Here is a 12,117-nt window from a genome sequence, read left to right on the forward strand (position 1 = left end):
TGAGCTTCTCTTTGGTGCTGTAAATATGTACTGAGCTTTGTTCTGGTGCTGTATATATGTATTGGGCTGGGTTTTGGTGCTGTATATATGTACTGCGCTTAATTCTGGTGCTGTATATATGTACAGTATGCTTTGTAATGGTGCTGTATTTATATGCTGAGCTTTGTTCTGGAGTTGTAAATATGTACTGACCTTGGTTCTGGAGTTGTATATATGTACTGAGCTTCTCTTTGGAGCTGTAAATATGTACTGAGCTTGGTTCTGGTCTTGTATTTATGTACTGAACAGTGGTGTAACTACTGCTGTAGCAGCCATAGTGGCTGCTAGGGGGCCTGCAGCATGAGGGGGCCCATGCCGCCCAACGACGCGCACCCCCATTCCCGGTGGCTCTGCTAGCAACTGTTATGGCTGCTGCAGTGGTAGCAATGCCACTACAGGACCTGCGCCACCCGACCCCTAACATTTAAGGGCCGGGCGGCATCGGCCCCCTCATGCCCGGTGGTGTCGCTAGCAGCGGAGTGGGTCCCGATGATAGCGACAGCCACATTCACTTGTATCTGCGTCCTCAGGACGCAGATACAAAAAAATACTATATAAGGTGCAGGGAAGAATCCCTGCACAGGCCCGTGTGATAACATCACTGCATCACGCTGGTCTGCGCTTGAGTCCCGCCCAGAGGATGAGCATTGCTCCGTCCGTCGCTGGAACGGGGCACTATATACAAGGGGGTGAACAGAGTGGCACTATATACAAGGGGGGAGAAGGGTGGCATTATATACAGGGCGAGCTGTGTGGCACTATATACAGGGGGCTTCATGCCACTATCTACAAGGGGGAGGTGGGGAGCGCTATCTACAAGTGGCGTGTGACACTGTCTACAGAGGCTGTATTGCACGTCTACAGTGGGGCTGTATGGAACAATCTACAGTAGGGCAGTATCTAAAAGGGGCACTATCTATAAGGAGGGCTGCATGTGGCACCTATTGGGGGGCAGTCTATCTATCTATCTATCTATCTATCTATCTCTCTATTTATTTATCTATCTATCTATCTATGGGGGTCCACAGCCAAATTGCAACTCTTTATAGAAGTTAGAGCACATGGTCAGGGTTTCTCACAGATAAAAGTTGTCTTTACTGAACAACCCCCTTAGCTCCGGCTGTGTGAAGGGAAATTGGTTATATGGAGTTCTGTAACAGAAAAATTGAGCACTTATCCATATAAAGATAAATGTTGCAGTACCTGAGGCCACAAAATACTGACACTGTTACTTGGGCACAGCCATATGCCTCTATGACACTTGCACTGTAAGTGGCAGAATTATAATTTTTTTGGGGTATCACCAATGTATCCAGTGATTTGCCTCGTCTAAGGTTTACGTTTTGTTTTTTTTACAGAAAATGCTGATATTAATAGGATCATAGGATTAGCTATAGTAGTAGAAGACATAGCAACTGCTAAGGAAGGGCCAATATTAAAGGGGCCCCAATCAGGTACAGGACTGTTGTGAGTAAAAAGTATGGTGGTAACTTTTTGCTCTCTAGTTCTGTTATGTGGGTCCTCCATTGGGCATAAAATCTGATATATGACACTACTATACATCTTTGGTTGCTGCTCAAGTAAAAGTAGTTATTCTGTTGTTTGCTACAGTATAGTTTACTGCTAAGGGGCCCATTCACCCCTTTGCTATGGGGCCCTATAAATTCTAGTTACGCCCCTGGTACTGAGCTTTGTTCTGGTGATGTATATATGTACTAAGCTAGGTTCTGGTACTGCATATATATGTACTGAGTTTGGTTTTGTTGCTGTATATATGTACTGAGCTTGGTTATGGTGTTATATTTATGTACCGAGTTTGGTTCTGGCGTTGTATATATGTACTGAGCTTTGTTCTGGAGTTGTATAAATGTACTAAGCTTTGTTCTTGTGCTGTATAAATATAAGAGCTTTGTTCTGGTACTGTATATATGTACTGAGCTTTGTTCTGGTGCTGTATATATGTATATATTGTACTGAGCTTTATTCTGGTACTGTATATATGTACTGAGCTTTGTTCTGGTGCTGTATATATGTATATATGTACTGAGCTTGGTTCTGGTGCTGTATATATGTATATATGTACTGAGCTTTGTTCTGGTGTTGTATTTATGTACTGAGCTTAGTTCTGGTGATGTAGTTATGTACTGAGCTTGGTTCTGGTGTTGCATATATGTACTGAACTTTGTTCTGGTGCTGTATTTATGTACTGAGCTTTGTTCTGGTGCTGTATTTATGTACTGAGCTTTGTTCTGGTGTTGTATATATGTACTGAGTTTGCTTCTGGTAATGTATATATGTAATGTCGGGGTAGGGAGATAGACAGTTGAGCCCTAATCTACCCGCCACTCAGTCCCTGCCTACTTGCAACGACCCGCCCTAGGCGACGGGGTACAACTGGGTGACGGTCCCTACACTCAATAGGTGCACGACAGACAAGGGTACAAAGAAGCCGTGGAAATGGGGAAGTTGCCCACGGGAACACCGTGAGCAACAAGCGAGGTGAACGAGCCGAGTCAAACCAGGAGATGAGTGAGGTACAAAAACGCTGAGCAGAAGAGTGGTCAGTAAAGCCAAGGTCAAATACAAGCAGAGGGTAGTAGTTCAAGAAGCTGCAGCAGGGCCAGGAAACCAGCAGAGAAGAATCACAAGCAAAGGAGGAACAGGAAAGGCAGGTATAAATAGACAGAGGGCGGGAGCTAGCTCCGTCTGGCCAGGCTGTGATAGGCTCTCCCACTCCTAAGCCTGCCATCCTGAGTGGTGGAAGATGGAGTCAGTCTCACAGACATAGAAGCAGGTGCAGACTGATTACCTATGGGCGTTGACACAGAAGCGGTGTCTGGCAGATCCTTTACAGTATATATGTACTGAGCTTGGTTCTGGTGCTGTATATATGTATATATGTACTGAGCTTGGTTCTGGTGTTGCATATATGTACTGAACTTTGTTCTGATGCTGTATTTATGTACTTAGCTTTGTTCTGGTGCTGTATTTATGTACTGAGCTTTTTTTCTGGTGTTGTATATATGTACTAAGCCTGATTCTGGCACCGTACCTGTGCGTTTGCTGGGAGATTTGTCGTGGCTTACTGCGCACTGTCCTCCACGTTCTCACAGTGCCCAGCCTAAGTAAATGCACTGAGCACGCTAAGAATATTGAATGTTTGCATATAGGTCTATATGTAATGGGTGAGTTTAATATAATTAGTGTAGGTACGTACGTTTATGTAATTATATACATAGTGTGGAAATCCAGTTAAACATTCTGGACAGGGAATTTCTTTATCTAGAGTCCACCTCAATATAGGGCATATTTGAAATATTGTAATTGTTTTATTTTATTATTAGAATCATTTTCCATGGTGAGATACACCGCAAAACACCGCCACCCCTCCCCCGCCGCATATTTCTCTGTCCGGAAAAACGGGAACCTGTTGTTAAAAATTTGAATCCCACCCGTTTATACAGTTGTCAGAAAAGATGAGAACAAACTCTTGAGACTGGAGGAAGGAGGCGAGAAGAATCTCTGGAGATCTCCAACTCAAAGACCCCAGTGGAGTAAGAATTTGTTTTCACCCACATTTACACTAATGTTAATAGGAAGAGAACACAGAGATTTTCAGACCTAAAAGAATGAACCCTTGGGCTAGCTGTATTAAGTGGCTTGTGATATAAGTGGCGTTATTAAACTAGATTGTGTTGCTGAGTTCGTGCGTGTGTGTGTGTGTGTGTGTGTGTGTGTGTGTGTGTGTGTGTGTGTGTGTGTGTGTGTGTGTGTGTGTGTGTGTGTGTGTGTGTGTGTGTGTGTGTGTGTGTGTGATAAATGAATTGGGTGCTTGCAAATAGAAGCTAGCAAAACTGACAGAATTTAAAAACGTTTTTCTTTGCAACTTTTTTCCTGCTGTGCAGCTAATTAGGGAGAGGGGTTAATTGCTCTCAGGTGATATAAATTAACCAGCAGGACTCACTCTGAGCTTGCTCTCTTTTGGGTTAGCTGGATTAAAGGAACAGTGTCACCAAAAAAAATTTTTTTATATCAGTTTTATGTTAGGGTTTTATTAAAAACGTTTATATTTATTTGTGTGTTTGTGTGTTACTTTTTTCTATTTTTACACTTTTTCTTCCCTATGGGGGCTGCCATTTTTTTTTCCATTTCTGTATGTGTCGATTAACGACACATACAGACATGGAATACGGCAGCTCCAGTCCCATAGGGACTGCGAACGGGGCCCGTTCCATCCACTTTGGTGTACGCCGTGTGTGTGGGAACGGCGCATGCGCCGCTCCCACACAGTCCGATTTGAAATGCGCGCCGTCTGGCGCCATTTTCCTGTGGAACGGAAGTCGCGGCCGGGCAGTAAGATTACTACTTCCGGTCGCGGCTTCCGGACTTGTGCACATGGAGCAGCGGCAGCAGACGGAGCGGACGGACCGGAGGGAGCGGCGGCGACTGGAGCAGGTAAGTGATTTCTATGTATGTTCGTGTTTCAGTGTGTTTTACTAGTGTATGTAAACCTTCTACACTGTGTGTTAGCTCAAAAAATGGCGACACACAGTGTAGGAGGTTAGACCGTTCAAACCCCTCGTTTCTCCCGACACTAGCCAGGATAAAGGAGGGGGGGATTCTGAGAGCTCACTAGAGCGAGGGATTTTTTCCCAATTTTGCAGCACAAAGCAATGTGGTTGCTTTACCACATGCAATGCTGCAATTTTGGGAATTGCTCCATCTAGTGACCAGTGCTGAGAAATATTATAAATTGAATCCAATTTATAATATTTCCTGAACAATGTTTAATCACCTACACACTAATTGTTTAACTAAAAAAACAAAAACATGTTTTGCTGGCAACACATTCCCTTTAAGTGGCTTGTGATATAGGTGGAGTTATTAAACCGGATTGTGTTGCTGAGTTCCTGTGTGTGATAATGTGTGAGATAATTGAATTGAGTGCTTGCAAACAGAAGCTAGCAAAACTGACAATTTAAAAACCTTTTTTTCTTTGCAGCTTCTTTCCTGCTGTGCAGCGAACTATGGGGAGGGGTTAATTGCTCTCAGGTGATATAAATTAACCAGCAGGAATCACTCTAAACTTTCTCTCTTTTGGGCTAGCTGGATTAAGTAGCTTGCAATATAAGTGGAGTTATTAAACCAGAGTTAAAAAGAGGAGTTAAAGTCCCTGTTAGCACTCTTCTTTTCTTTTACTTTATGAATTGTTCACAGTTTTTTTGTAACTGGGATAATGGATAGCAAGATTGGAGGTTTTCTTCAGTGTACAGTTTGGCATATGTACGCACGACTGGAGCTGGAGTTCGAGGGTGAATACCTCTGTGGCAGATGTGAGCATGTTGTTCACCTGGAAACTCGCATTAGAGATCTGGAGGAGCAAAATGCAACACTGAGGGCATAGACAATCTTGAGCGGAGCATGCTGCTCACTGAGCAAGCAGTTAGTGGGGTAGATCTGGAGGGTGAATACATGGGTCAGCAGGACCAGGCAAGTAGCTTGGTTATTGTAGTTAGGGGCAGTATAAAAGGGGTCCAATAAAAGGAAGGCCAATCCTGTTTCTGTTATTCCAAGAAAATTTCCAAGTTGGGTGATGATGCGAGGGTGTCAGTCTCAGAAATGGCAGCCCTAGTGGATGCTGATCTCCCTAACAGCCGCAAGAACCACCCAGCTAGTAGTCGGCGGGAAGGTAATGCAGGTAAGGCATTTGTAGGGGATTCTATAATTAGGAAGATGGATAGAATAATTTGTCACCAAGACCACCTCAACCGAATGGTTTGCGGTCTCCCTGGTGCCAGGGCTCAGCATGTGGTGGAACGGGTAGATAAATTACTGGGAGGGGCTGGTGATGATCCAGCTGTCGTGGTCCATGTGGGAACCAATGACAGAATACATGGTAGGTGGAGGAGCCTTAAGAATAATTTTAAAGAACTAGGCTACAAGCTGAAGGGAAGGACCTCCAAGGTAGTATTCTCAGGAATACTGCCTGTGCCATGCGCATCACAGGAAAGACAACGTGAGCTCCGGGAGTTAAATACATGGCTGAAGCCTTGATTTAGAGGAGAAGGTTTTGGGTTCCTAGAGCACCGGGCTGTCTTTTCATTGGGGTACTTACTGTATTCTGCAGATGATTTCCACATAATGGAAGGGGGTCTGCTGTGCTGGGGGAGAGAATTCTAGCTGGGGTGGCGGAGTATTTAAACTAGGGCTGAGGAGGGAGGTCAATGTAGAAAATAAAGGGGTAGTTAGGTTTAGAGAGGGGTCCGACTATATTGGTGGGGGGAGAAATAGACTGTGGGGAGTGGACTAGACAACAGGATAAGGAGATTCTTTTGCTACAAAACAGCAATGAAAATAAAAATGCCAAAATAATGTCTAATAATCACATTTCTGATACCAAATGTGGCAATTTGAAATGCAAGTTACTGTGTATGTTCACAAATGCCAGAAATCTAGCAAGTAAAATGGGAGAGCTGGAGGCCTTGGTACTGGAGGAACATATAGATATAGTTGGTGTTGCTGAAACATGGCTATACTCTTCTCATGACTGGATTGTAAATCTACAGGGTTTTACACTGTTTCGGAAAGACAGGGCAAATAGGAAAGGCGGTGGTGTATGTCTTTATGTGAGAAGTGATATGAAGGTAAGTGTGAAAGAGACAATATTGGGTGAAGATTGTGAGGAGGTTGAAACGTTGTGGGTGGAATTACAAAAAGAGGTAAACACTGAAAAAATTACTTTTGAGGAGATAGAAGGCCAGCTATATAAATAGATGGAGAAGACAGCAAAGGGGGGTACTGTAGTGATAATGGGAGTCTTTAATTACCGGGATATTAATTGGCATCATGGTTCAGCTTCAATTGCGAAGGGGAGAAATTTCCTCAACCTATTGCAGGAAAATTTTATGGGCCAGTTTGTGGAAGACCCGACTAGGGGTGAAGCTCTGTTGGATCTGGTCATTTCTAATAGTGCAGAGCTTGTTGGGAATGTCAATGTTCGTGAAAACCTTGGTAACAGTGATCATAATATAGTTATATTTTACCTATACTGTAAAAAAGAAATATAGGCTGGGAGGGCAAACACACTTAATTTTAAGAAGGCCAATTTCCCCAAGCTGAGGGCTGCAATTCAGGATATAGACTGGGAATAACTGATGTCAAACAATAGTACAAATGATAAATGGGAGATCTTAGAATCCACTTTGTATAATTATAGTGCAAAATGTATTCCTATAGGTAACAAGTATAAACGACTAAAATGAAACCCCACATGGCTTACACCTTCTGTAAAAAGGACACTATATAACAAAAAAAAGGGCATTTGAAAAATACAAATCTAAGGGTACAGCTGTAGCCTTTATAAATTATAAAGAGCTTAATAAAATCTGCAAAAAACTAATAAAATCAGCAAAGATACAAAATGAAAGGCAGGTGGCCAAGGATAGAAAAACAAATCCCCCAAAAATTCTTCAAGTATATAAATGCAAAGAAGCCAAGCTCTGGACATGTAGGACCCCTAAATATTGGTAATGGGGAGATGGTCACAGGGGATCAAGAGAAGGCAGAGTTACTAAATGGGTTCTTCAGCTCTGTATATACAACAGAAGAAAGAACAGCTGAAGTAGCCAGTACCAGTGCTGTTAATACATCAATTAATATACTATATTGGCTGAATGTAGATATGGTCCAAGCTAAATTAAATTAAAAAAAATGTGCACAAGGCCGCGGGACCAGATGGGTTGCACCCTAGAGTTCCTAAAGAGCCTAGTTCAGTTAATTCTTCATAATATTTAGAGATTCTCTAGTGACTGGTATATTGCCAAGGGACTGGGCAGAGCAAATGTAGTGACTATTTTCAAAAAGGTCTCTAGGTCTTCCCCGGCTAATTATAGACCTGTTCGCTTAACATCAATTGTGGGGAAAATGTTTGAGGGCCTATTAAGGGACTATATACAGGATTATGTGACAAAAAATGGTATTATAAGTGACAGCCAGCACGGTTTTTACTAAGGACAGAAGTTGTCAACCCAACCTGATTTGTTTTTATGAAGACTTGAGCAGAAGCCTAGACAGAGGGGCTGCTGTGGATATAGTGTTTTTGGACTTTGCAAAGGCATTTGTCACTGTTCCTCGTACAAGTATAATGGGTAAATTAAGGACTATAGGTTTAGAAAGTATAGTTTGTAATTGGATTGAGAATTGGCTCAAGGACCGTATCCAGAGAGTTGTGGTCAATGATTCCTACTCTGAATGGTCCCCGGTTATAAGTGGTGTACCCCAGGGTTCCGTGCTGGGACCACTATTATTCATTTTATTTATTAATGATATGGAGGATGGGATTAATAGGACTATATCTATTTTTGCAAATGACACCAAACTATGTAGTATTTTCAGTCTATAGAAGATGTTAGCAAATTGCTTGGGCATCTACTTGGTAAATTAAGTTTAATGTAGATAAATGTAAAGTTATGCATTTGGGTACCAACAATCTACATGCATCATATGTCCTAGGGGGAGCTACACTGGGGGAGTCACTTGTTGAGAAGGATCTGGGTGTACTTGTAAATCATAAACTAAATAACAGCATGCAGTGTCAATCAGCTGCTTCAAAGGCCAGCAAGATATTGTCATGTATTAAAAGAGGCATGGACTCGCGGGACAGGGATGTAATATTACCACTTTACAAATCATTAGTGCGGCCTCATCGAGTATATGCAGTTCAGTTTTGGGCTCCAGTTCATAGAAAGGATGCCCTGAAGTTGGAAAAAATACAAAGAAGAACAACTAAACTACTAAGGGGCATGGAGAATCTAAGTTATGAGGAAAGATTAAAAGAATGAAACCTATTTAGCCTTGAAAAAAGACGACTAAGGGGGACATGATTAACTTATATAAATACATGAATGCCACATACAAAAAATATGGTGAAATCCTGTTCCATGTAAAACCCCCTCAAAAAATAAGGGGGCACTCCCTCCGTCTGGAGAAAAAAAGATTCAATCTGCGGAGGCGACAAGCCTTCTTTACTGTGAGAACTGTGAATCTATGGAATAGTCACCGCAAGAGCTGGTCACAGCAGTGACAGTAGATGGCTTTAAAAAAGGCAAAGATAATTTCCTAGAACTAAAAAATATCAGCTCCTATGTATGTCAATGTGTAGAAATTTTTCCCATCCTTTCTCCCATCCCTTGGTTGAACTTGATGGACATATGTAGTTTTTCAACTGTACTAACTATGTAACACATTCTGGATAAGTTGGTGCACATATACAAATGGGAACGACTGTGAAAGACTGTCTATTCATGTTTATCCCAGTTGAATTTTAGCTTAAGTGCTCCCCTTATATCGTGTAGTTTTTTCCTGGTAGAGTTACTCTTGAAAATATTAACCAACCTGCTCGATTAATGACAGACACACTGCAGGAAGAAAAAGTTTAACAGGAATTTGGGTGGGGAAAGCAAAGCTAACGTGGCACAAAGTACAAAGGAATGTAAAGTTCTAACATAAAACATTGCAAAAGCAACTTACAACTCTTATTTCATCAGCCACATGGACTGAAGCTGCTGGAGCACCTCTATATTCTTAAATGCACACCCCTCACATTGGGGCACATAGACTATGAACATTTATACCACACCCCAATGTAAGGTATGTAAACGCATACTTATAGTACAGCTGTGGTAATATAAATGTAAAATATCTATTTATAGGTTTAGTAATGTAATACTTTTATAATGACAGTGAAGAATAAAAAGAAACACAAAATTATCTATGAGCCATGTTATTTGTGAAAACACAACCTACAAAAAAACATTATCATCATTCATATATCATCATCATCATCATCATCATCATGGTATTATGTCCATATTGTAGGTGCACCCTATACATGAAGCAGGCCCCTTTACCTTGTGATCCACAGACATGCAGTCTTCCCCCTCCCTCTACCACGTCTACACAGAATGCAGTGTGGGATTCAGGCAGCTGTGAGCAGACAGAAGACTCACTGTCCCATCTGGGATGAGGGGCTTTTCCCTCCTACAGCTGGCTGCACTCGCTTCACCAATAACAAGCCAGAAGCCTGGGCCATAAGTCCTCCCTCATCTCTCCATCGTCCAAGAACAAGGAGTAGCTTATTCTGGAGTCAGAACAAAAATATTCACTGTCCTTCCTGCTTATAAGATGGAAATTACAGGCTTATAGTCTAAATGTTAACTCTCATGTCCATTACAATAGTCTCTACATGGAAATATACATTTACTGAGGAGTCAAAAGTGGATCCCACTGTCCTGAAAAAGTTTGCCAGACTTTAAAATAAAAAAACACTTTAAAAAAAATTGTACATATATTTGATGTTTTTACATACTTGTACATAAAGCCTCATGTACAAGGAGTCCCTGTACTACTGTGGCGAAGGCACTATATGTGCCGCTGTATAGTGCCTTCGTACGACACAATATTACGGAGATATTCTCCCGTAAAGCAGTGAGGCAGATTTACTAATACTGGGTAAGTTTTAGACAGTGTAAACTTAGACAAGGCAGTCAGGAAATGTGCCAAATTTATCAAAGTGTTTCATGCTGTATAAGAAATTTGACACACCTAGCTAGACAGTTTTTTGCAACAAAATTTTGGTACACTTTTGGCGCACAATGTTGCATTTTAAGCCACACCCCTTCCCCTAAACAACTCCTCTTTCCCCTTAAGCACCACCCCTTGCGGAGCATGTTGAGAAAGCATCTAAAATAGTTAATAAATGTGGTGCATGGCATATACACCAGTATTCTGGCACATTTTGCATAGTCAATCTGCAGGAAAATACCTCCGTAATACACCACAAACTTTTTATTTCAGATTTTGAAAGATAAAAACTGTCTATGCCTCCATGTGAAATTGGAGTTAGAGAAGCATACGCAGGTAAAGAAGTGCAGCAACAGATTTCTACAGGGGTCATACAATGCTATGTACAAACAGGAGGGTGTATGGAGCCGTAATTTCGTCACATGCATATATCCTCCTTTCGGCCATTTTTTGGTGAGTTTTGCGGAGCAGTTTCAGCGTAAAAAAACTCATAAAAAAACTGTGTGAACATACCCTAACTGTGTAATTAAAATCGCAGATTTTATCTGTGCCTCTTACTCTGTTTTTCTACTTTGGAAAAACCATGTTTAACCCCTTAATGACCAGCCTATTTTGGACCTTAATGACGAAGCCATTTTTTAAGTTTTTGAATCGTCGCATTCCAAGAGCTATAACGTTTTTATTTTTGCGTCGACATAGCTGTATAAGGTCTTGTTTTTTGCGGGACAAGTTGTACTTTTTAATAGCACCATTTTTAGGTACATATTATTTATTGATTAACTTTTATTAACTTTTTTTTGGGGGGGAATAGAAAAAAATCTGAAATTTCCCCACACTTTTTTGCATCCTAAATCTACGCCGTTTACCGTGTGGTATAAATAACACAATAACTTTATTCAGCGGGTTGTTACGATTGCAACGATACCAAATTTGTATAGTTTTTGTATGTTTTACTACTTTTACACAGTAAAAACGCTTTTTTTTCTAAATGATTTGTTTTTGTGTCTCCATATTTGAAGAGCCGTAACGTTTTTATTTTTTCGCCGATGCGGTTGTATGAGGGCTTTTTTTTTGCGAGACGACTTGTAGTTTTTATTGGTACCATTTTGGAGTAGTTGCGACTTTTTGATCACATTTTATCACATTTTTTTAAAGTCAGGATTTACAGAAAACAGCAATTTTTCCATAGTTTTTTATTAATTTTTTTACGGCGTTCACCGTGCGGGTTAAATAATGTAATACATTTATAGTCGGGGTCGTTACGGACGCGGCGATACCAAATATGTGTAACTTTTTAACTTTATTTTGTTTTTTTAATAGTAAAGCAGTTTGTAAGGGGAAAAGCTGGGGTTTTCATTTCTTTTCACATTTTTTTTTAAATTAACTTTATTAAACTTTTTTTTCACTTTTTTACTAGTCCTATTAGGGGACTATAATATGCGATTCTGCGATCGCATTTATAATACACTGTATTGCAGTGTATTACTGCCTGGCAGT

At 41.0% G+C, this 12,117-nt stretch overlaps 1 protein-coding gene across 13 annotated transcripts in view; it reads right to left on the bottom strand.

Moving 5' to 3' along the window:
- PHLDB1 (pleckstrin homology like domain family B member 1) overlaps positions 1–10,015 on the bottom strand; it is a 314,415-nt gene extending 304,400 nt beyond the window's left edge. For all 13 annotated transcript variants that reach the window (XM_075840044.1, XM_075840036.1, XM_075840043.1 and 10 more), the window contains exon 1: positions 9,948–10,015. The gene's annotated coding sequence lies outside the window, so the exon portion shown is untranslated. The remainder of the gene's footprint in view (positions 1–9,947) is intronic.
- Positions 10,016–12,117: the final 2,102 nt, after the last annotated feature.

The sequence above is a fragment of the Rhinoderma darwinii genome, chromosome 10 (genome assembly GCF_050947455.1).
Source record: "Rhinoderma darwinii isolate aRhiDar2 chromosome 10, aRhiDar2.hap1, whole genome shotgun sequence".
NCBI lineage: Eukaryota > Metazoa > Chordata > Amphibia > Anura > Rhinodermatidae > Rhinoderma > Rhinoderma darwinii.